At 51.2% G+C, this 23,983-nt stretch overlaps 1 protein-coding gene and 1 long non-coding RNA gene across 13 annotated transcripts in view; both read left to right on the forward strand.

Annotated features, from left to right (window-relative positions):
- Positions 1 to 10,467: 10,467 nt before the first annotated feature.
- On the forward strand, positions 10,468 to 14,373 carry LOC149124758 (uncharacterized). The gene is made up of 2 exons (XR_016213652.1): positions 10,468 to 10,558; positions 13,144 to 14,373. It is a non-coding gene; the product is annotated as an uncharacterized LOC149124758 (long non-coding RNA).
- Positions 14,374 to 18,433: 4,060 nt separating this feature from the next.
- The window catches only part of PPFIBP1 (PPFIB scaffold protein 1), a 178,000-nt gene continuing 172,450 nt past the window's right edge, over positions 18,434 to 23,983 (forward strand). For 3 of the 12 annotated variants that reach the window (XM_089304761.1, XM_089304764.1, XM_008259472.5), the window contains exon 1: positions 18,601 to 18,832. The gene's annotated coding sequence lies outside the window, so the exon portion shown is untranslated. Of the gene's footprint in view, positions 18,833 to 23,983 lie in introns of all 12 variants that reach the window. The other 9 variants (XM_051850901.3, XM_008259471.5, XM_089304760.1 and 6 more) reach the window with 6 other exon arrangements.

Raw genomic sequence — 23,983 nt, forward strand, 5'->3', positions numbered from 1 at the left:
ATGTAGCCCTCCAGCCTTTTTTGTTTAAAGATTGATTTATTTGAAAGCAGAGTGACAGATCAGTCTTTCATCTACCAGTAGATGGCCACTACAGCCAGGCCAAAGCCAGGAGCCAGGGTGGGTGGCAGGGCCCCAAGAACTGGGCCCTCCCCGGCTGCCTCCCCAGGAGCGTTACCTGGGAGCTGGATTGCTACCAGGGCAGCTGGGACTGGAGCCGTGGCTCCAATGTGGGATCGGGGTGTTCAGAGCAAGAGGGCTCGAGGTTGGTGTCGCTTCTTGAACTGGGAAAACGTTTCAGTTCATTGTTGTTTTGAGTTTCAGTTTTCCAGTCTCTCTTTTCTTTTACATGATTTTCAGAAGATCCATTAATATTCAGTGTCACAGCAGAGCTGCGAACCAAGTGACAGGAGAGTTCTCGTTCAGCCTGAGTGCTTGGGGTGATGACGGCCTCCTCCCTCCCTCTCCGCATTTTGAAACTGTTCGATTTTACTGACATGAATCACCTCTGAGTGACTTTGTTTCACAAGAAAGACAAGGTGTGGAGTGGCATGGAACAGTGCCCATCCTGCAGTCTTTGCCCACATCTCCGTCTCATTGCCCAGGGACCTCCCCGTCCCCTGTCTGGCCATGGGTCGGGTTGGCCTGAGTGCCTCCTTGCGGCCCTGACCCCTTGCCAGGGAGGGAGGTGAGCACTGGACTCATTGTGACCAACGGGGTTTGAAGGCCTGTCCACTGGAGGAGGGCAGCTTTCCTTCATCCAGATAAGAGTGGGAGGAAGAGTTCTGTTTTTTCCTACTTCTTGGTGTCAATGTGGGTGGATATAATGCTTGAAATTCCTTAAGGAACTTTGCAAAAGTTTGGGCTTAAACCATTAGGACAAGGCAGATAGATACTGGAGAAGGGGTGGATGCTTGGAGCCGTAGTTAAGACCCCAGTGGGAAGGCCGGCACCGCGGCTCACTAGGCTAATCCTCTGCCTTGCGGCGCCGGCACACCGGGTTCTAGTCCCAGTCAGGGCGCCGGATTCTGTCCCAGTTGCCCCTCTTCCAGGCCAGCTCTCTGCTGTGGTCAGGGAGTGCAGTGGAGGATGGCCCAAGTGCTTGGGCCCTACACCCCATGGGAGACCAGGAGAAACACCTGGCTCCTGCCATCAGATCAGCGCAGCGCGCTGGCGGCCATTGGAGGGTGAACCAACAGCAAAAAGGAAGACTTTTTTTTTCTCTCTGTCTCTCTCTCTCACTGTCCACTCTGCCTGTCAAAAAAAAAAAAAAAAACCAGTGGGAGGCCCACATCCCATATAGGAGTGCCCGGTTCCGGTCTGGGTTCCTCTGCTTGCCATCCAGCTTCCTGCTTAGGCGTACTGTGCCAGGCAGCAGGCAAAACTTCCGGTATCTGAGTCCCTGCCACCCATGTGGGAGACCTGGACTCAGTTTCCAGCTTCTGACTTTAGTCCGCCCTGAGGATGGAAGATCTCACGCTCACTCTCGCTCTCTGCCTTTAAAATAAAATGAAAATAAAAAATTACTTTTTTAAAAATAAAAATGATACCATAGAAGCCTAGAAATCACCTGGGTGCCCATGGCATCAGCAAGCCACTGAGTTACGCCAGCCTGCAGCCCTGCTGGGTGTGTGGCTGCCTCCCTGAGTGTTCACACTCTTAGATGGGAGCTAGGAAGGTAGGGCAGAGGTGTGTCAGATGATGACTTTTCAAAGCTCAGATTCAAATTTTTAGAATTTATTTAAAGTTATTTCTTTATTTGAAAGGCAGAGTGATGCAGAAAGAAATTTTCCATCTGAGGGCTCACTCCCCAAATACCCACAGCAGCCAGGTTGGGGTTAGGACAAAGCCAGGAAGCTGTAACTCCATCTGGGTCTCCCGCATGGGTGGCAGGAACCGAGTACTTAAACCACCACCTGCTGCCTACAACGGCAAAAAAGGAAGACAGAGAGAGAGACAGAGGGCTATCTTCCATCTTCTGCTGGTTCTTTCCCCAAATGTCTGCAACCACCAGGGCTGGTCCAAGCCAAAGCCAGGAGCCATCAACCTCATCGAGGGCTTCTAAAGGGTGGCAGGGGACAAAACAGTTGGGTCATCTTCCATTGACTTACCTGGCATATTAGGAGGACGCTAGATCAGAAGTGGAGCAGCCAGGACTCAAACTGGCTCCCACGTGGGAGTGGCTTTCCCACTACAATGCCAGCCCCTTAAATTACTCTTGTGTGTGTGTGTGTGTATGTGTGTGTGTAACTTGTTTTACAAATACATTGAGTGGATTTATTTTCTTAAATGGATCCAGGGAAGTCTTAAGTTTCGTTTATGGGTCTTTATCTTGAAATGATGGCAGCAAGTTGAAGTCTCGGTAGGCATACTGTCAAGTACAAGATGACATGTACTAGAGCAGCATTTGGGCCGTAGTAGAGGAAGAAGCTGTGTGAACTGAGGGAGTTCTTCTAGTGATTGAGCCATAGCTTTTGAAATGTGTGTTTGTGAAACTCTCACTTTCCAGGTTAGGAACTGGTAGTGGGGCAGGTGTTGGGCTGGAGAGTAGGAGGCAGGTTGGGACACCTGCGTGCTATATCAGATGACCCAGCTGGAGCCCAGAGTTGATGCCTGAGTGGAGCTTCTGCTGGTGCACAGCCTGTGTGGCAGTGGTAGTGGCTCACGGGATTGGGTTCCTGCCACCGTGGGAGAGGCCTGCATTGAGTTTCCAGCGCTTAGCTTCCGCCAGGGAAGCAGTGCTGGCATCCGGCGAATTGTGTCTGCACATGGCAGCTCTCTTGCTCTCTAACTCTCAAATAAACGAATACAAATTTAAAAGACAAGAAGAACAAGTAGTGGTGCCTCCAAGGGCATTTTGAGGCTGCTCGATGAAGAGCGTGTTAGCAAGCAGGCCTGGGTGTGGCCGGACGCCCTCCTGAGTGTTCCTGACGATGTCCAGGCTTCGTCACAACAGTGCCAGCCGTGATGTGCTGCCCACACTGCGCGTGGGCATCCTCCTGTGTGTGGAGGCAGAAATTGTTTCTCATTTTCATGTTATATCCCAAGATATGGTCAGTGAGGCCCTGGTGGGACAAAAAAAAAAAAAAAAAAGCCGTAATACAGCAGGTTAAGTGACTGAAAATCACTTGGAATTTTTGAAAGATTATTTTATTTGAAAGGCAGAGAGAGAAGTGGGAGAGAGAGAGAGAGTGAGCAAGCGCGTGAGCTCTTCCATCTGTTGGTTCACTCCCCCAGAATGCTCATGGCAGACAGGACTGGGCCAGGCCAAAGCAACACAATCGAATCTCAATCCTGGTCTCCCACATGGGTGGTAGGGACTTGAGCCATCCCCCTGCTACCTTACAGAATATGAGTTAACAGGAAACTAGAATTGGATATGGAGCTAGGACTTGAGCCCAGGCACTCTGATCTGGGATGTAGGTATCCAAATGGCAGCTTAACCACTGTGCCCAAGGCCCATGTCTTGGGATTTTTAATGATAAAAATCCTTTTTTTAAAAAGTAGACTAGTTTGGATATTTGTTTTGTTGTTAAATGAGTTCCAGACGTCCACCTGTTAAAGGCTTGGTCCCCAAAGTCTTGTGTTAATGGTTCTAGAAGGGTAGAAGGTTGATCCACTTACAGTGTTAGGGGCCTCTGGGAAGTGATTAGATTGCACTAGGTTCTTAGGGTAGAACCCCATAGTGGAATCCTGGGAGCTTTTTTTTTTTCCTATAATTTACTTATTTGGAAGCAGAGTTACACAGAGAAGGAGACAGAGAGAAATCTTGCATTCGCTGGTTCACTTCCCAAATGGCCAAAAAGGCTGGGGCTGCACCAGGCTGAAGCCAGGAACCTGAACCTCCCGCTGGTCTCTCTCATGAGTGGCAGGGCCCCAAGCACTTGGGCCATCTTCTGCTTTCCCAGGCACATCAGCAGGGAGCGGGATCGGAAGTGGAGCAGCTGGATCTCGAATCTTCACTGAGTTGTGATGCCTGTATCACAGGTGGCGACTTAACCCAAAGTGCCACAACCCTGGCCCCTCCTGGGGCTTTTCAAGGAGAGATGTACACGCGCACTCCCTGTTGCCATGTGGCGCACTGCACCTGCTCAAGATTCCACCAGCGAGAGCACCGGCACCAGAGGCTGCACCACAGGGGCTTCCTGGTCTTGGGCAGTGAACCTCCAAACCCATGAGCCCAAACACGCCTCTTCTTTGTGAAGCTGGCTTCTCCCAGATGTTTCGTGGTGTAATGAAATGCTGCTACAAAAAGCCAACAAAAAGCTTCATGCACCTTTGCATTCTTACCTCTCAGAACAAGGTGACATCAGCAGATGAGACTGTGGCTGCTTGCAGAGAATTCTGGGACTCCCGAGACCATCACGGTCCCTGAAGCTGAGGTTTTCTTGTACCGGGGACTTCAGAAAGTTTGTGGAAAACTGGAATGGAAGGTAAATTTATTTTGATACAAAAAATAATTGGCTTCTGTGCACCCTTTGAGACTGCCTTGTATTTACGTGCAAGGCTTCTGGAAGAGCAACAAGGAAAAGCGAAGAATGAGCACTTGTTAACTCCCAAAGAACATAGCCAAAGCAATCACCCTCCTCCAGTGGTTTTGCAGATAAAGGTATCCTTGGCTTTAGCGCTGATTATCTTCGCGAAATTCCAGCCTCTTTAGCACAACGAGAACACAAATGTAAATGATAATCATGTCATGCTAATAACTACCATACATATAATAGCAGTAGTATACAGTTGCCAACAATAGTCACATTGTTTGTTGAGAAATTACTGTGTTCCACACACTGTGTTAAGCACTACATATATGTTGTATTATTTAGTGCTTACAGTTACTTTGTAAGCCAAGTGTAGTCATTATCCTCGTTTTTGTTTCTTAAAAGAATAATAATTTAGTTTTTGAAGATTTATTTTGTATATTTGAAACGCAGAATTGCAGAAAGAGAGAGAGACAGACAGAGATCTTCCATCTGCTGGCTCACTCCCCAAATGGCTGCAACAGCCGTGGCTGGATCAGTCCCAAGCCAGGAGTCTGTAGCGCCATCTGGGTCTGCCACATGGGTTCAGGAGCCCTAGTGCTTGGGCCATCCTCCACCATGTTCCCTGATGCATTAGCAGGGAGCTGGATTGGAAGTGGAGCAGCAAGGACTTGAACCTCCTCATATGGGAGGCTGGCATTGCAGGTGGTGGCTTAACCCGCTGTGCCACAGCGCCAGCCCCACTCTCCTGCTTGTATAGGAGGGAACTGAAGCAACGCTTCAGTAGTTTGTCCAGGGTCCAACTTGGTAGACTTGGGATTTGAATCTCGATTTGTCTGATGGCAATACCCGCGTCCTTTTCAGATGACCCACAGCCTCCTCTCTGTGAACTCCAGGAGCGTGGAAGCAATGCTGTGGTAAGCCTATGCACCCAGCCTGTAGTGCACTGCTCAGCAGGTGGCAGGTACTCCTGAAGTGTTTATGAAGCATCAGTGAGCTCATCGAAGTGCAGTTTCCACCGAGGCTCCAGCCACTTGCCTGCCGCTGACCACTCTTCCCAGAAGCCCTGTTGATGCAAAGTCATTGACGCAGGCTAAGAGGCCAGTGACCCCGTCCTGTACGTGGGCTACTCCAGGGGCTGTACCCTTCTCTGCTTCTTCCACTTTTCCTCTACCGCCAAGTGGAATCCCTTTCTAGAAGACAAAATCTAAAGTTCATTACTGATTTTCAAACCCAGGGAGAGTGATACTAGCCCCTTTCCTCACCTCCCAGGCACAGCTCACAGTGTGTCCCAGTCTGGGAACTTGGGTTCCCTGTAACTTCCAGCTGGAGAGACAGTCACAAGCTCAAACATCAGATTTGGTCCAGGACTTCTTTGGAAGGGCTTTTGCTGCATGTGTTGATGATCGAGCGAAGCTAATGGCTGCCCTATCTTGTTCTGTAATAGAGATGTAATAGTTGAGATGTTTTTGGCTGCAACCAAATCCCTAAATTATGCTGGCTTAAAGAATAAGGACAATGTTTATCTCCTACAGCAAAATAGCCACAGCGAAGGTTCCAGGGTTGGTTGATTGAGCAGCCCGATGACGTCAGTGCTCTGCATCACCTTGTCTTCCGTTCTCTTGACTGTACCCTCATGGTTTCAAGATGGCTGCCACCACGGCACACATGTTCTCATGATCCAACGTAGAGCGAAAGAAAAGAACAGGGAATATCTTTCCCAGAAGCTCCCAGCAGACCCCATCTAGAGAACTCTGCACTGGGTTGGGTTACAGGGCCAACACACCACCCGCAGAGGCTGATCCAGCACCTTCCCACGGCCCTGACCTCGTGACTGGGCACAGCCAACACTCCCCTGCTCGGTTGCTGCCAAGGAGCTGTCTCTTGTAAAGCGTGGATTATGCATAAAAAGCAAGCGGTTGTCCCTGGGTGGTGGCATTGCATGAGACTTCCTTTCTTCAGAAAGCTTTATGCAGCAAACACGTGTTACTTTTAAAGTAACTCCAAACGTAACAGAAGCTTTGCAATAGAATGGGGAACTCCTATCGACCTTGTACCCAGTTCACCAGTATTTGACATTTCACCATTTGCTTTCATTTGTTTGCTTTCTCTCTATTTTTTTTAAAATCAGTTTGAAGTCTGCAGTTATCATTCCCTTTTCCTCTCTAACATGTGGGTGTGTACATCCCAAGAACAAGAATATTCTCAGGGCTGGCACTGTGGTGTAGCAGGTAAAGCCGCTGCCTGCAGTGCTGGCATCCCATATGTGTGCCGGTTAGAATCCCGGCTGCTCCACTTTTGATCCAGCTCTCTGCTGTGGTCTGGAAAAGCAGTAGAAGATGGCCCAAGTGCCTGGGTCCCTGCACCCGTGTGGGAGACCTGGAAGAAGCTCCTGGCTTCTGATCAGCATATCTCTGGCCTTTGCGGCCATCTGGGGAGTCAAACAACAGATGGAAGACCTCTCTCTCTCTCTCCCTCCCTCTCCCTCTCTCCCTCTCCCTCCCTCTCTGCTTCTCTGTAACTCTGCCTTTCAAATAAATAAATCTTTTTAAAAAATTCTGAAAGATTAGCAGAATAGTTATAGAATTTAGATTTAATGTTGATACCTCAGTTTTTAAATCTACCACTCCTATTCTAATTTTGTCAGCTGTTTCAGTTCTGTCCTTCATAGAAATTCTTTTCTATAAGCAACATAAATCAGGAGAATGTGTTCAGTGTCCTTTCCTGTCTGTCTAATGTCCTTTTGCCCGGGCCACTTCCTCAGCCTTTCTTTGCCTTTCCTGCCCTCTGGAAGAGCAGCCCTGTGATCTCACTGAATGTCCCTGAATTTGTGTTTGCTTGGCGTTGCCTGGTGATTGGGTTCTGACCGTGCCTTTTGGCCACTGTTGCCCACGTGGTGTGGGCCTTTCCAGGTGTCCCTGGAGCTGCGCCAGCTCGCTCTGCCCCTCCATGGTAGCGGGAGCTTTGATCACCTGGACAGTGTGCTGCCTGAGCGCCACACTCATGTATGGTTGTTTTAATCGTAAAGGCCGATTATTTCAAAATAATAAATTAGAGAAGATCAAGAAAGTGGGAATCGAATTCAAATGAAAGAATTGCATGCCCTGCGCTCTCTCTCCTGCACAAAGAACAAGGAGTGGTAATGAACTTGAGAGGCAGAAACGGGACATGGAAGCATTAGGCTGTGGGTAGGAAAGTGAGGACTGCAGAGGCTTAACTCACCCAAGGTTAGTGGCGGAGCCTGAGCCAGGGCCAGGGGACTCTGTCCCTGATCTGTCACCTTCCGGCTCCGCTGTGCCTGTGAGCCCAAGGACACCAAGTGCTTCCTCTGCTCAGCCACCACCAAAGCACTCTTGAAAAGAAGAAATCCCATCCCCGACTCCGTGCCCCTTGGGACTCCAACACCCCAGGGCCTTGATGAAAGCCGCAGATCTGTTCACTTGAAAGCACTATCCATGTCCCAACCGGAAATGAGATTCCTGTTTTATCATTTAAATGAGTTACCTTATTCCCCCAGTTATCTCCGAAACACACTTCTCTCTGCTCAGAGCGCACAGCTTGGAGCCAGTGAGGAATGAGATAAACACAGCCGGCCTCCAACATGCTGGGTTCCTTCCACAGAGGTGCCTTTGTGTGTATGACTTGGGAGTAGAAGAAGGATGATGGTATTTCCCCCCTGGCTTGAAACGGAGTCAACTGTGCTATTTTGAAATCTGCCGAAGGCAGACAGGCCAAGAACCTATAATTGTAGAGTGATGGTCTTTTCTGGCAGCCACGTCTGTGCGTGTGTGTGGACTGTGAAAGGGAATACTGGACCAGCGGTGGATTCAGCGCCTGGAGCTGAGGTTTAGGGCCAGCGCTGTCGCTGCTTGATGTCGTTCCTGTATTGCTGTTTCGTTCACAATGGCACGTACAGACCTGGGTGTGCCTCTGCTTCTCCAGCTAGCGATGGGATGCTGCTCCCGTGCAGTCGCACGGGTATTGCCTAGAGAGCACACTGCATGGAACATTCTTGGAGGCCCTTCCAAGCACGGGCTGGGGGACTGCTCGGGGCTGAAATGCATCCCTTCCACAATTCACAGTCGTGTCAGCCTGCCCCTGTACTGGCGAGAGGGCTTTTTTTTTTTGACAGGCAGAGTGGACAGTGAGAGAGAGACAGAGAGGGAAAGGTCTTCCTTTGCCGTTGGTTCACCCTCCAATGGCCACCGCTGCAGCCGGCGCACCGCGCTGATCCGATGGCAGGAGCCAGGATCCAGGTGCTTTTCCTGGTCTCCCATGGGGTGCAGGGCCCAAGCACCTGGGCCATCCTCCACTGCACTCCCTGGCCATAGCAGAGAGCTGGCCTGGAAGAGGGGCAACCGGGACAGAATCCGGCGCCCCAACCGGGACTAGAACCCAGTGTGCCGGCGCCGCAAGGTGGAGGATTAGCCTATTGAGCCACGGTGCCGGCTTGCGAGAGGGCTTTTAAAGACTTCAGTTAAAATGAGATCATTGGTGTGGACCTTACTGGCAAAGACCATGAGAAGACCCTGCGGGAAGGCAGCCACCTGCAAAGCAGACAGCTCCACCTCGCACTCCAGCCTGTAACCGTGAGAAACGAGACTTCCGTTGTCGAAGCTGCCCGATCTGCGAGGCTTTGTTATGGGTGTCCTGGCAAATGAATACGGGTGCTTGGGAAAAGTGCTTCCTCCTCCCGGGCAGGATAACTGAATAATTGCAGACCCAGAGAAAGAAACAAAAGCATGAGACCACTCGTTAAGAAATTCTTTGTAATTGGGGCAGGTGTTTGGCCTAAGACGCTGCTTTGGACGCCTGCGTCCGGCATCAGAGTCTGTGGGTTTACTGCCCAGCTCTGACTCCTGACTCCAGCTTCCTGCTAATTCAGACCCTGGGAAGCAGCTGTGATGGCTCAGGAAGTCGGCTCCCTGGCACCCGTGTGGAAGACCTGTTTTGAGTCTTTGGCTCCAAGCTTCAGTTTGATCCTGGCCCAGCTCATTCCTGGCTGTTAGATATTTGGAGAGTAAGCCAGCAGAAGGGAGTTGTCTCTGCCTCTGCTTCTTGCATAAATAAATCAATACACACATACATAAAACTTAGTAAGAATTTCAAGATGGCAACAGCAGGGCCTCTAAGCCGAGGTCCCTGGGCCGCTGCACGCATCACCCACTCATGAAGCCGGTTCTGCTTGTAGACCTCAATTTCATCATGGAGAAAGTGGTGATAATCACTGCACCTACTTGTAGGGTTGCTGGGAAGATGAAATCACATTCCAGGATAAGCTCTCAGAGAACATGAAAGGGAGACCACAAAGGGTGTTGGAAGTCTCCCATTCATCATCTTGCCGAGGTTGGGTCCCAGGCCACAAGAAAGAACCAGTTTTCTTCTTCTCTCTTTGAGGTCAGGGAGCCATTAGCCAGTGAGAGCGGAGGGTGAGGGAGCGTGGACGTTTCAGCGCTGAGAGATTCTGCTTGGGTGAACAGAGAAGATGGGTTGATGATTTGCTTATTTCCAGTCTGAGGGTCTCTGCTGCACCGGAGCAGTTTCTTTCTCCCCCTCCCTCTCTTGGCGGCTGCGCAGGAAGTAGGCTCCACTGAATGTGCCATTTGGAGCCCAGAGCTTGCAGGTCGCTGCCTGACTTTCTGACAAAAGTGTTATTATTGCCACACATATGACTCTTTTATTCTATAAATAAATAAAGCTTTAGACGGCAACTGAACGCACCCCTGATGTCTGAAATAGGACAGGACAAATATAGTCGCGCTGGTAAGATTAATCCTCATTAGGAGATGGACAAGTCTGGAGATTTTGAGTGGCGTTTTGGAAGGGGACATTGTTGCCCTTGACATATTGTTGGTTCTGAAATAATTTGGAACCCATTGTGTTAAATGGATTAGAATAAAACATCCAACACTACTATTTTTTCAAACAATAATATCACATGGAAATAGCGTTTAGGGTAAGCCATGAAGTTCTCCTAAGTCCTCTCTCTGCTGTTTCCGCAGCTTTCAAGGCCCAGTGAACAGAACACACCTTAATGGATCTTCTTTGCCGTTTCTTTGCTGTTCAGCCACTTCCAAGAAGGAGTAAGTGAGGGGTCCAGTCCTTTTCCTGTTGAACGTGAGGTCAGAATCACTGACTCACAGCGTCCTATGGTTGCCCCTTTGATAGGGAAGCTCAGACTTCATAGATGGGTCCCACGAGAAAGCTGTATTTTTCCTACTCGCAAGGGTACTCGGTTCAAGAGAAAAGAGGTTGTTAAGGGAATTTTTTTTAGTTAAACAAGATGGTAGTCAGATATGTCTTGACTTTGTTCCCATTTATAATTAGAATAAATCTGAGCTCCTTCAAGATGCCGAGAGATCTGGCTGCTGATGTGAGCGGCAGTGGAAAGATGAAGCAGTAGTCAAGCGCCTTTCCTGTGGGCTTTGTTCTCTGCCCCCATAATCATGGCCTCTGTATTCTACTTAGGGAAGGAATGAGGTAGGACAGGGCCATGCAATTAATATAATGACATGTAATTAATATGCAATGATAATTACGTGTTGTAAACTAACACATTCGAGAATTCCCTCCGTGTGTGGCAAAACACACCATTAAGACAGACTGGGCTGACCCACAGGAATGTCCCCAAGAAACAGGATTTAGAGATAATCTTGATCATGAAATCCTGTCTTTAGAACTTTCACTTCATTTCGGAATAAAAACGCTCACTTTGTCCAGCGCATTTCTTTCAGGGGAAGTGAAGTGCTCTCACGCTGATTTATTGTCTCATTTAAAGTCAGAGCACCAGGGTTGGGGTTGCATTGCCACAGTTTGTGCCTCTGATTGCATGCGTCATAGGCATCCTTATCAGAGTGCCTGGTGGAGCCCTGGCTACTCTGCTTCTGAGCTAGCATTCCTGGGGAGGCACCTGGGAAGACAGCAGACGATGGCCCCCGCCATCCATGTGGAGACCAGGATGGAGCTCCAGGCTGCTGACCCAGACCCAGCTCTTGTGGCCATGTGGGGAGTGAGCAAGTAGATGGAATATCTCTGTCTCTCCTCGTCTCTCTGTATTTCAAATAAATAAATAAATCTCATGTAAAGAAGTCACAGCATCAATTAAGTCCTTTCAAGGTCAAGGCATTCAGCTGACTGCAGGTGTTAGAGGTGTGGTGAGAAACTTGAGGAAGGAGATGGCCTCATGAGAACGGGCTCAGGATTCAACAGTGAGTCTGCTTTGCCTCTCACTCTCAGATCGGCATCTCAGCACAGGCTCTGCTGCCAAGCCGGGTTGACTCTCTTCCTAGACAGGTGACCCTGAGCGAGTTGCTGAAGCTCTCCCAGGCTCAGTGTCTCCACCAGTGGGAAGGAGTCAGATCTCCCGGTCAAAGTGAATGTCGCTAAAGCATTCACGATAGGAGTTGGTATGTGCCGGCGGTCAGTCATTGTCAAGATTGCTTCATTTCATTGTCAAGATACTTCATTTCTGCAGCCGCTGCCCACTACTCCCATGGCTTCTCACTGTTCTCAGGGGGCTCTGATTTATCTGACCGTTCTGCTTTTAGCTGAGCTCATTTGCTATCCCCCATGCTTCTGCTTACCCCTGCTTCTGTTTTCTGCCCCTCTGCTTCTCCTTGACTCTATTTTCTGGTTTTCAGTCTGTCTCATGCTTAGTGTCTTGGGAGAAGATTTGATTGAGCTAGTTAGTGACTGCTCCTGTGGAGTTCCTTTGTTTTCTGCCCCAGGCTGTTGGCAGGTTTTTTTTTTTGTTTTTTTTTTGTTTTTTTTTTTTAAAGATTTATTTATTTATTTGAAAGGCAGAGTTACAGAGAGGCAGGGAGGGGGAGAGAGGGAGAGAGAGAGGTCTTCCATCCACTGGTTCACTCCCCAGATGGCCGCAACTGCCAGAGCTGCACCCATCTGAAGCCAGGAGCCAGGAGCTTCTTCCAGGTCTCCCACATGGGTGCAGGGGCCCAAGGACTTGAGCCATCTTCTACTGCTTTCCCAGGCTACAGCAGAGAGCCGGATCAGAAGAGGAGCAGCCGGGAATAGAACCGGTGCCCATATGGGATGGCAGCACTGGAGGCAGCAGCTTTACCCGCTACACCACAATGCCCGCCTCCAGGTTGTTTTTGATTCAGGTGGGCCCATATGGCCCAGTCCTCGCCATCAAAGATGGTAACGGCCTCAGGGCGTCACCAAGGGACCATGCTGTGCGCAGGGAATCAAGTCGGTCTCTGTCACAAGGAGACTGTGGCTGCCCAGGGTTTCATGGCTGCACCCAAGGGCCCTCTTCTTTCACTTTAATGCCATCCCCCATGTAGAGCAGAAACGTCAAGTGACGCTGGTTCTTGTAAGAGCACATCCTTTATTTAATTTTGCCAAGGCAGAGGTGCTATTTCTTACACTTCCTCTTATGTAGGAATGGGTGTAGATCTTTTTCCAGAAATGGCATCTTGCAATGCACAAGGTGGTTCTTTGGCAATTACGGTATCTGATTTAGAATTCAGCAGTACAGGGTCACAAGAAAGCTCTCCAAGGAGAAATGAGAGTCGAGAGGGTGAAAGCACTTAAAAGACACACTGAGGTGATGACTGGGACACGCTCTCTTTGCTTCCTTCATACCCTGGCTGGGTTAAGAAACCACAGTTCCAATAACCTGGCAATTCAAATGCTGCGCGGTCAGTGTCTTTCAGTGGCAAAGTCTCTGTCAAATGGAATGTGGAGCACGAGAAAGCAGCAGACTACGTTGTGCAGGCCTTGTGAGATAGACGCTCCAGCCCGAAGACTCACTTATCAGCAACTTCTTTGAAGTCGCCCGGAAAACTCCTTCCATGACAGCACTGATGTAAACCAGTTGTCCCATCCGCTCCTCTGTGTTTTGCTGCAGCTCACTCCTCTTAGTCTCCTTTGCCAGAGCTCTGGATTAAAGTCCAACGTGCCGTTTTAAAATGTGGATTCTAGCGAAGTAGAAGAATGTTAGTTAAAGATTAGGAGAGGCTGACCAAAGAAACAGTTAATGATTGTCCAGATGAAAACGTGAGTGGAGGGGAAATTCATGGGTCAGTCGGAGGCCCGGGGATCCTTGTGGCCCTGAGCCAGGGCATGGTGGGCATGGCAATGTTGATGATTGGTAGTGAACCATGGTAGATTATTGGAAAGATAAGCCTTCCTTAGCCTGCGGCAGGTGAAAGTCAAGGGGAGTAATGTGCTGCTTTGACTGAGCATGTTCCTGGGACCCCAAAGAGGTGTGTGCACAGTGCCTGCTGGTAGTGGGGATGGCAGGCCTGCTACCCCCAGAAAGGCCTGACACTGGGGAAGAGGCCTGGCGTGCTTGGGATGAACACTCCACGGATCATCAGCATGGAATGGAAAACTGGACTTAATCTTCTGTTAAAGGAGCTACTACGCATCGTAGCATAGCCAATAAAGCTGCCGCCTACAATGCCAGCATCCCATATGGGTGCCGTTTGTGTCCTGGCTGCTCCAGTTTCCATTCAGCTCCCTGCTGATGACTGGGAGAAGCAGCAGAATATGGCCCAAGTGTTTGGAGCCCTGCAGGAGACCTGGATGAAGCTCCTGGCGTTGGCCTGGCCCAGCACTGGCTGTTTGTAGCCTTCTGGGGAGTGAACCAGCAGATGAGAGATCTCTCTTTCCTTCTCTGACTCTGTAACTCTTTCTCATAAATAAATCTTGAAAATAAAGAGATGGCTCTCCATCTTGGTGGCCTCTCTCAGGATACAGGCCTCAGACATCCTTTGTAGGAAATTCAATTAACTAAGTTTGTAATGGAGCTAATTGCTTGAGGGAATTTAATTTGTTTAACTTAGCCATTAATTGAACTTTAATCAAAGACCATGAGAGAGCAATCACGCTTATTTTTTAATTAAAAAATGTTTTCAACTTGGACTAACACAACGCCTAAGTTGAATGTTGATTTATTTATCTTGTGGGTAACTGGAGAGTAATGAGCCTAATTGGGTTGCATGAAAAGAGTGATTAAAATGCGACTCCTCACTTGTAGCAGATACTGTGCTGATCTACCTGTCTCTGTGGGCAGTAGGAGGGCCGGATTCATGGATGATGTCAGTGGGGACAGCTGAGTCATGGCTTAGTGTTCACCTAAGGGACGGTAACGTGCTGATGGGATTCTCACCAATGCCATTGCTCGAATCCCATGGAATAAGGAGCGATGGCCTTGAGAAAGGCTTGCAGACCTGAGCTTGTTCCATTCAGGTTTGGGGTCTGATGTGCACCGTGTGTTTCGTCCACTGAGAGTTGGGCGATGAGACTGGGATAACAGTTGGAGGCACTTAGATCCCTCGTGTCAGTAATTCCCAAACCTCAGAAGACCTGGCCCACAGCAGGCTCAGAGCTTAAAGCAAAAAGACAGCGTTTATCCCTTCACTCAGTCCGTTTTTATCTAATGTGTAGGAAATGCGGCTCTGAATTTTGTAAAAGATAAAACGATGAAACAGATCAGCATCCTGCCCTCGAGGACTCCAGGCAAGGTGCAGTCGATGAGGGCCATAAATCAGCTCTAACAATAATAGGATGATTGCTTTATGTCACAAGAAAAAAAAAAAAAAACAAATTTACTTACGAGCGACAGTGAGTCAGGCCCTGTGCTCTGTCGTTTTGCATACGACATCGCAGTAGCTGCTTGCCTCGCCCCAGCCAGGTGGATTTTAGTAGACATGGGAACGCTCATTCCCTAAGTGAGGATGCGTTACTATGGAACATGGGTGCAGAGTTGTGCAGCTGGCACGTGGGCTGGAAGCTAACATGAGAAAGGTCAGCCGGAGGTCAAGAAGGAAAGGACCTTGGGTGCCAGTCAAGAAACTGTGGCTTTTGCTCCCTGGTAAAGGGGAAGTTGTTCAAGTGTCTTGAGAGGAGTCGAGGGGGGGGGGGGGCGGATCAGGACTGGGCTTCAGGGAGCAGCTCTGGGAGGTGAAGCCCAGACAGGCTACGGACATGAACTTGATGGATCCGGTGAGTAGGCAGTGTGTCCTCGGGCCTGTGCACTGTGGGGATGAGGTGACAAGAAGAGTTGGCTTGTCTCTGTTAGGAGGGCAGACTGGAAGGATGCAAGCCACAAACAATGATTTAGATGTAGAAGGCCCAAATAGCTCTGGAGTCTAATAGACCTTGGGTTGTAATCGCAGTTTCGAGTGTTCTGGAATAATCTGCGTAGGTGAGCTTGCCAAGCCTGGGAGACCGTATGTGAAAATGGCACTAATTAATTCGTGCCTTACAGGATGGTGCAGAGGATCAAATGAGACTCAAGACAGAGGTCTTTTGGGGGGAAAACGTCAGAAAAGCAGGCTCTGGCTTGACAGGTGAGGGTTCTTTCACGACAGGTGCTCCTGGACGCCAGGTGAATTCAAGCAGAGACCCCGTAAGGAAGGCTGCAGGGGCATTCCGCCTCCCATACTTGATGGGATGTTGTTCGGGGTGCACTGCCAGTCCTGCTTTTGTTGGTCACTGTGGGGTTTCTCTTGCCTTCCCTGTGTCTTCCTCCAACAGCGACAGCACGTGTACAGTTCCCAGATGCCCAGGGTAAGGCTGACCGTGGCAGTAGCTAGCTGACACATGGATCACCAAAGCTACACAGATGTTAGTGCGGAGCCACAGGAGCGGCCAGTGAACATTCCCGCTAGGCCAGCTGGTGGAGCCAGGACAAGGGGTGAGCTCTGGGGCCTGCCCCAGCCGCGTTGTTTTGCTTCTGCTGCAGGGTGCTGATCCTGTTGGCGTCTCCCCAGGATAGCCACGGGCCAGTGGTCTCTGTGTGTTTCAATGTTAGGAGTATCGGGATGAAGTGGAACTGCGGAACAGATTAGGAGCTGTAACTCCAGCTAAAAGGAGGGGCAGGGTGGCTGATAATCACCCCCCGCACGGTTCTCTCCTTGCCTATGCTGTAACCCCTGGCTTGCACAGGACAGCTTCAGGCCTGGCTCATTTTCAGTTTTCCTCGGGAGTCTTTTGTTTCCTGGACTCTGGTGGCAGCTGTTATCACTCCAGCTGCCGAGGGGATGGGAGGCGACTTCCTGTTGTTATTCTATCCTGCCATCCCTGGGGGAGGACGTTCCCACCCCCACCTCCTGCGGCTGCCTGGCTGTGGTTGGGCAGAACCTTAGCCTGGATGCGGCCAGCCAGCCTCTGACCAGGGCTGGGCCACTGTTTGAGGAAGACATCTGGGGCTCAGGGCACGGAACAGGCACTGACAGGCAGGTGTGTCCCCTGGGGATAGGCAAGGATGAGTGGCTAAGAGGGAGGTGAAGTGGTTGGCTTAGAAATTATCTGGGGGACTTTGGGGTTGTTGAATGAATGGTGGGTGGGCGGGGCTCTGGCCAAAGTGCCCCTCCCCCAGAGCGGGTGAGAGAGAGAGAGAGAGAGAGAGAGAGAGAATCTTCCACTTGCTGGTTCACTCCCCAAATGGCCACAACAGCCGGAGCTGGGCCAATCTGAAGCCATGATCCAGGAGCTTCTTTTGGGTCTCCAAGCACTTGGACCATCTGCTGCTGCTTTCCCAGGCACATGAGCCAGGAGCTGAATCGGAAGTGAAGCAGCCGAGACTCGAACTGGTGAGACGCCAGAGCTGCCCGCTATGCCCCAGGGCCAGCCCGAAGCATGTGTCTACATATCTGTACAACCCTAGAAACCTGGACAACAACCTTGGCTCAGGTATTGTCAGGCAACGGAGGTTCTGGATGGACATTTGAGAGACTGCCCAAAGTTCCCTGAAAGGAGGCAGCAGAGGGCCTGAACACTTTGTCTCGCCTTGTAGCACACAACGAAGTCTTGCCAGAAGACCGGATGTTAACTGAACTAGGCTTTGGAGAAGAGTGGGGATTCCAGTTAGGCCCAAAGGTGGGATCTGGGCACAGCCGTGAGATGGCAGGCGTGGAGGGAGAGCTCACAGCTGGGCGCTGCCGGGGCCAGGGAGGAAGGCTCGTTGATGACGAAGCCGAACTCTAGTGGTAAAGATTCAGAGTGGCGGAACCCGCAGTCGGTGGGATGGCGCAGGTGTGACGGATGGCACGGTGGGGGCAGTGTCCGGCAGGTCTGAGCAGAGGCCCCGAGTCCGTGGGTTTCTGCAGCGTGGTGGTGGTTGGAAGCAGGTACACGGTGGACACTCAACACCTGTGATAACAGCACCGCCTCGGAGCCCAACAGCCCTCGGTTTCAAGCGTGGTCTCCGAGAGATCTTGCTCCCGAATCCCGGCCTCTGATGCCTCCTGCTCACGTCAGGTTTCCGGGACGACTCGGGGTGGGGGCAGGTGGCCACGCCGCGGTCCACACACGGTGAACCCGTCGGTCAGCAACGAGCCCTTGTCTTCCAGGAAGACGACGGGTGACGCACTCAGGTCTCCCTTGGCTCGGGTTCCAGAAACATCCCTCGGAACTGCTCAGACGGCCAGGGGTAAAGGCTGGCTGACTGCTAACTGGTGGCGCAGCCGCCGCGATTTCCCTCGGGCGGTTCGTCGGCGCCACGGCCCGGTTCCGCCCCTCACGCCCCCGTGGGTTCCCGCCGTGCAATCCAACCGCAGCCAGCAGTCGTCTTCCCTCTGGGGGTGCGGCCCCGTTTGCCCGGGAAGCTGGCGGGGCGCGAGCGCCGTGGCCGCACGCGGAAGCGGCCACGCGGCCCTCAGGGCCCCGGCGCCCCGGCGGCGGTTCCCCCGCAGACCCGGGCCCGGCGCCCGCCAAGTTTTGCGCGCGGCCGCGCGGGCTGGGCGGGCGCAGGCTCGTCAGGAGGATTCGCGGCGGGCCATTTTCCGCGCCGCCGGGCGCGCACTTGCCCGCGACGCGGGGGCGCTGGCTTTTCCCGCAGCCCGGGGCTCGCCGGGGGCGTTTCGTTTCGTTTCTGAGCACGCCAAGAAAAGTTTGCCTGGAGACCCGCCACCTTCGTCCCCGTCCCGTGCTCGCCTTTCCTTACACAGAGTGGGAAAGGCAGCCGCCGCCCCCACCCCGCCCGCTTTTTTTTTTCCATCAACACCCACTTCCAGCTCCAGTCTTGCTCGGCGAGGAATGTATAAAATTAGTGGACTCCTCGGAGTGACTCTCGCAGGGCCCAATCAGCGGGGGCGCACGCGCGCCGCTCCGCCCCCTGCGGGCGCTCGTTGGCTGCCTCCCGCGGAGGGGCGGGGAGAAGGCGGCAGTGGGAGGGGGAGGTACCTGGGTCTGGGAGTGATGTCAGCGCCCAGCTCGGTGCCTGCCCGGATTCCTGACATGGTGTAGGGCGGACGGGGTGGGGAAGCGACCGGAGGACTCGCGCTCCGCCCGCCTGCGGCCGCACCGCGTGCCGGGCTTGGGACTCCGAGGGGAGCTGAAGCGGAACGTGGGGAAGCCGGCGCCCGCGCCTCGCCGCCCCGCAGGTAAGGGCGACCGGCGCGGCTCGGGACCGGGGAGGTGGCACCGTTGTGTGCTTGTAGCAGCAGCTACAGCTGCTGCTCCTCCTCCCCGGGCCGGTTTCCTTTTCCAACTCATTCCCGTTCCCTTGGAGGGCAGCGGGCACTCTGTGGGAGTGCTCCTGGGGGCTGCAGCTGAGCCCCCGTGGCTCCCGTGTGTCTGCCCGGTGGCAGTCACCCCCAGGGTCGGACGTGCGGGGGTCCCGTCCGTGTCCTTACGCGCCCACCCCCGGCCCCCGGCCCCTCAGTGATGATAGGCCAGGGAGCGCAGTGAGTTGCTGGGTGGAGGTGTTTAAGAATGCCACAAAAAGTTTATGAACCGCTGACTCCAAAATTAGGCTTTTGGAGAAGCAAAGTTTTTGCCCCCCTCCTTAGTCCTCCTGTGGCCTGTTACGTATCTTGTAGATCACTGTAAAACCCGGATTTGTGTAGTCCAGGCAGGCTGAGAATTTGGATTTGTGTAGTCCAGGCAGGCTGAGAATGAGCAGCTCCGGGGAAGCCGGCTGCGAGGGGCACGCCCGTGAGACCCTGCCTCCTGCTGGCGCGGTGACCCCGAGGGGCTGGGAGTCCGCGGGGGTCCTGCCGCGGCCGGGAGTGGTGTTTCCAGGGTCCCCCCCTTTTCTTTCTTCAGAGAAGCGAGTTTTCCCAGGGAAAGATGGTGGAAGGTGTGGCATGCCGACCTGGGCTTTCCCCGTGTGGGGCCGACGCAAACCCTGGCTTTCGGGAGGGTGCGCACAGCACAGGGGCGGAGAACTTGGTTTTTAAAGTCCAAGTTTGCTGTTGAGGGAGAGCCGCTGCCGGTTAGGAGGAGAAGCCCGAGTTTGAGAAGTGGGAGACCATCGTTCTGACTGGTGTTTCCTGCGTGTGCCCAGGGCGTGATTGATTTTTTTGGGGGGAAAACTGGTAACTCCTGCAGGCTGCCCATCCAGAACCCTGGCTTATCCTTGCTTTCAGGCAAGGAAGAAACAGACCCACCTGTGGGCTCAGTCCGGTTTCCCCTTTCTCTCAGGCGGTTCCCCAGCTGTGGGAGCCTCTTGCGGCCAGGTCTGCAGGAAATGAGCCTGGACCTCATTGTGAGTCAAACGCCACCCGCCCGGCCCCTGAATGCAAAGGGCAGATCCCAGCGAGGGGGAGAAAAAAGAAGCCACAGCCCGGAGTCAGGAAATGCGACCGAGGACTCTTCCTGGGGTTCTCTCTTTGAAGTCCCGGGGACAGTTGGTTGCAGGGCTGGAACGAAGTGTTTTGCTTCCCTGTTGTTTATGGCACACCTGGGTCTGTATTGTTCTTCCTCGCTGAAAAAAAAAAAAAAAGTAAAAGCCTGGGTAAAGATTTGCAGGCTTTTTTTTTTTTGAAAAGGCAGTGAGTGCCTTAAGGGGAAAGACCAGAGTGTTTTCTTTTTGGCTTTGTGTTTTGGAGGAGCGCACAGAAATTGCTGATGGCTCTGCAGTAAGGGTGTACTTGTGTTCTAGGGAATGTACTTAAAGCATCCTGTATTTTCCAGTGCATGTTTTCAGTAGGAAGGAGATGGGGGTGGGGGTACCTGTGGGCTTGGGGGCGCTCCCTGCAAGCAGCTGTTTGTGCGTCCACGCTGCAGCCTGTGAACCTGGGAGAGTCAGCTGCAAGAACCAGTCAGGTGAAGGAGATGTTATCTTGATGGGCCGGGTTTTCATCATGGCTTTCTTTCCAAGAAGCTGGTCTTGGTTTGGGGGCTTGGCTGTGCCACAGTCCTAAGTTGGACTCCCAGTTTGAGTCCTAGTGACTCGGTGTACTCAACTTGCTGTTTCAGAGGACAGCTGGGAAGGGTGTTTGGGATCCGGTCTTGGTTAGATTCCTTTTGACCAACAATCATTACAGGCCCAGTCACCATGAGGGCACTTGACGAAGTTTATGAAAAATAGGAGTTAGCTTTTGTGAAAAACAAAACAAACAAACAAAAAAACCAGACACACTGAAGTCTGCACAGGTTTTTTGTGACGCACACTTCCATGAACTTTTTTGAAGACCTGGCCTGTTGCTTTTAGCGTTGGGGTCATCTGGCCTTGATGGACACACGTGGACTTGACAGTTAGTCCTCCTTGTAGTGTCAGACCTGTGGTGCCTAATTTCAAGGGTTTTGGGGAACAAATTCCTCAAGGTTGAGTCCTTACAAGTGTGGCCTTCTTGTCAGCCACTGTTCCAGCCCGAGATAAATCAAAGCAAGGTCATTTTCCCCATAGTCACCGACGAGCCAGTGCCTTCAAAGACCCGTCTTCATACTCATGGAGTGTTTGTGATTTTTAAGTTAATTTAGAACATGTTGATAATTTGTTATACTGAAATCGGCTTTTGGAGGTTTTCGCTTTCGACTTTTCAAAGGGCCTCTATCCTAAGCAGCACCATTTTCCAATTGTTAACTGAAAGACCTCATTCATTTTCTGTCTTTTCAAGATACTATTACATGTCGAGGCCCGATCTGAATGACCTTTCCAAAACAGTGAATGAATGAAGGAATGCGTGTGGCTCCATTCATATTTGGGTCTGTGTGTCCGTGTGTCCTGGTTCTTCTTCTTCTTCTTCTTTTTTTTTTTTGAAAAGCAGAGACACAGAGACAGGCAGGCAGACAGAACTCATCTCCTCGTTCCCTCTCCAAATGCCTGTGATAGACAGGGCTGGGCCAGCCTGATGCTGGAGGGCTGAGAACTCAATCCAGGTATCCTACGTGGGTGAGCGGGGCCCAGCTACTGGAGCCACTTACTTGAGAGTTAGCAGTTGGCTGGAATTGAGAGTGGAGCTGAGACTTCAGCCCAGACACTTAGATATGAGATTTGCTGTCCCAACTGGCATCTTAACCCCTATGCCACATGCTCACCCAAGACTTGATTCTTTATTAAAGGAACGTGGCTTAAGGTGAGAACACAGGCAGGAAGTATCATATAATGACATTTTTATTTTCAGATATTTCCCTAGAAAGTCATATTAGTTCCGAAATTAAGAAAAAAAGAAGTCATACTTGAGCAGCCAATTGTGAAATTTTCCTGGGAGTCATAATAATTATTGCTTTTTCTTTTATTTATTTTTTTAAAACCACAACCAAACAGATGAGTTTCAATAAGAGAGTCCGAGCTGTTACGATTAGTGTTGGTGCTGGCTGCTGTCTGAGTGGAGAAGGGACAGAGTGTCCACCGTCCTGGCCAGCATTTTTGGTTGATATGTTCACGACTGAATCAGCCATCAAACTGTCCCCAAACTGACACTGTCCCAAAACTGCTCTGGGCTTGTGCAGTTCCCTGCATCTGTAGCGTGTTGTGTCATTTGTTTCCCAAATTCACCGCAGTGCATGTCAGAACCTTCTAGTAACAAACCCTACAGCTTTTGTCACATATATCACCACCCCAGAGACTGATGCTTTATTAAATGGAGCTTGCGGCTTAAATGAACTGAACTGAATTAACTCACCCTACCAAATACAAAGACCCTTCTATTTCTTTTCCACTCTTTATTTTAGAGTAATTACTGATGCTAGCTACTTTGACTTAGCTGCTGATGTTTCAAAAAGCCAAAAAATACTTTAGTGTTTTTCTTCACTTTAAAAAAAAAAAACTGAAACACCAAACAGCTGGGTTTTAGGTTTAAACATGAGCCCTGATGGGAGTTTTAAGTTTGCACACTTATTAGGCAGGTTGGGGGAGGGGTGGGGTGGGACTGGGTGAACCGAGACCAGTCTATACCTGTCTAAGAGCTTGTTTTTCTGAAAAGGGGCTTTGAACTCTGCGTGGTCCAGGAGGGTGTGTTGTCAGAGCTTGTGGCTGACCTTGGTTTTGGGTCTCCGGCTCCTTGCTGTGATTCACCCTTTGACCGGCCCACATGCACATATCCTTGTGTTTGTTGGCAAGGGTGAGGAGTTCAGAATAGAAAGATATTCGGTGGTTTCTGTCCAGTGGTCCACCTTACAACGCCCATGACTGAAGGAGTTGTGCAAACGCAAATTGCACTGAGTGCCCATCTTCCTGGCCCAGGCTAGGCTTACATAGGAAGAAGGTTCTAGAATATTTGGGCTTGGCCAGAGATTTTTGGACACCTTCTGAACTCCAGAGTGAGTCTGAATACTTTAACGATTTAATTCAGGGGAATCAAGCATTTGACATAAAAACAAGTACAAGTTCAGGAAGGTGAGTGTGTTCCTTCCGTGTGTGTGTGCGTGTGTGTGTGTGTGTGTAAGCAGGACAAAGTTAATTTCTCCTGATGGGAGAGCTATTTTCAGGGATGAGTCTATTTAGTACCATGGGGGCTGATTTTTGGGCAGGCCAGGTAGTTCTGGGGAAGAATTAGGTAGGCCTGTTGGAAAGTGTGTAGGTCTTGTCCTGGCATGACTGTAGAGCTGTACCCTCCTCCCCCCCAGGGTGCCCCTGTTTCCTGCATTTCTGTGCCTGGGATCGAGCTCACCTAGGTCCTTTGCTTCACCTTTGTCACCCTCCTCTGTTCCATAGCACTTTGCACAAATGCCATCCAACCACCCATCCACAGTGGAACTGTAGGAGTTATTAAGAAAGTTTTTTTTTTTTTTTTTTTTTCCAGTTTATTTGAAAGACAGGGAGCCCGAGAGAGGCCATCCACTGGTTCACTCTCCAAATACTTGTTGTGGCCAAAGCCAGGAGCTGGGAACTCCATCCAGTTCTCCCGTGTGAGTGGCAGGGACTCAAGTCCATGAGCCATCAGCTGCTGCCTGCCCAGGTGCACGCTGGCAGGAAGCTGGGAATTGGGAGTGGAGTAAGGACCCAAACTCAGGCCTTCCTATGGGATGTGGGCATCCCAAGTGGTGTCTGAAGTGCTTCACCAAGCACCCCTCCTGATACAAGTTTATTATTTAACTTATTTCAAAAGCAGGAGAGACAGACAGACATAGATACCCTCCATCCACTGGTTCACTTCCTAAATGACCACAATGGCCAGGGCTGGGCCAGGCCGAAGCCAGGAGCTGAAAACTCAATCTAGGTCTTCGGTGTGTTAAACAGGGACCCAGCCGTGTGAGCCATCACCACTGCCTCCCAGGAAGCCACAGCTGGCAGCAGAGCCTGGACTTGACGCCAGGCACTCAGATAGGCAGTACGGGCATCCCGGGCCGCATCTTCACTGCCAAAC

Source organism: Oryctolagus cuniculus, chromosome 9 (genome assembly GCF_051225735.1).
Source record: "Oryctolagus cuniculus isolate XC-2025 breed Fujian yellow rabbit chromosome 9, ASM5122573v1, whole genome shotgun sequence".
NCBI classification, from domain to species: Eukaryota; Metazoa; Chordata; class Mammalia; order Lagomorpha; family Leporidae; genus Oryctolagus; species Oryctolagus cuniculus.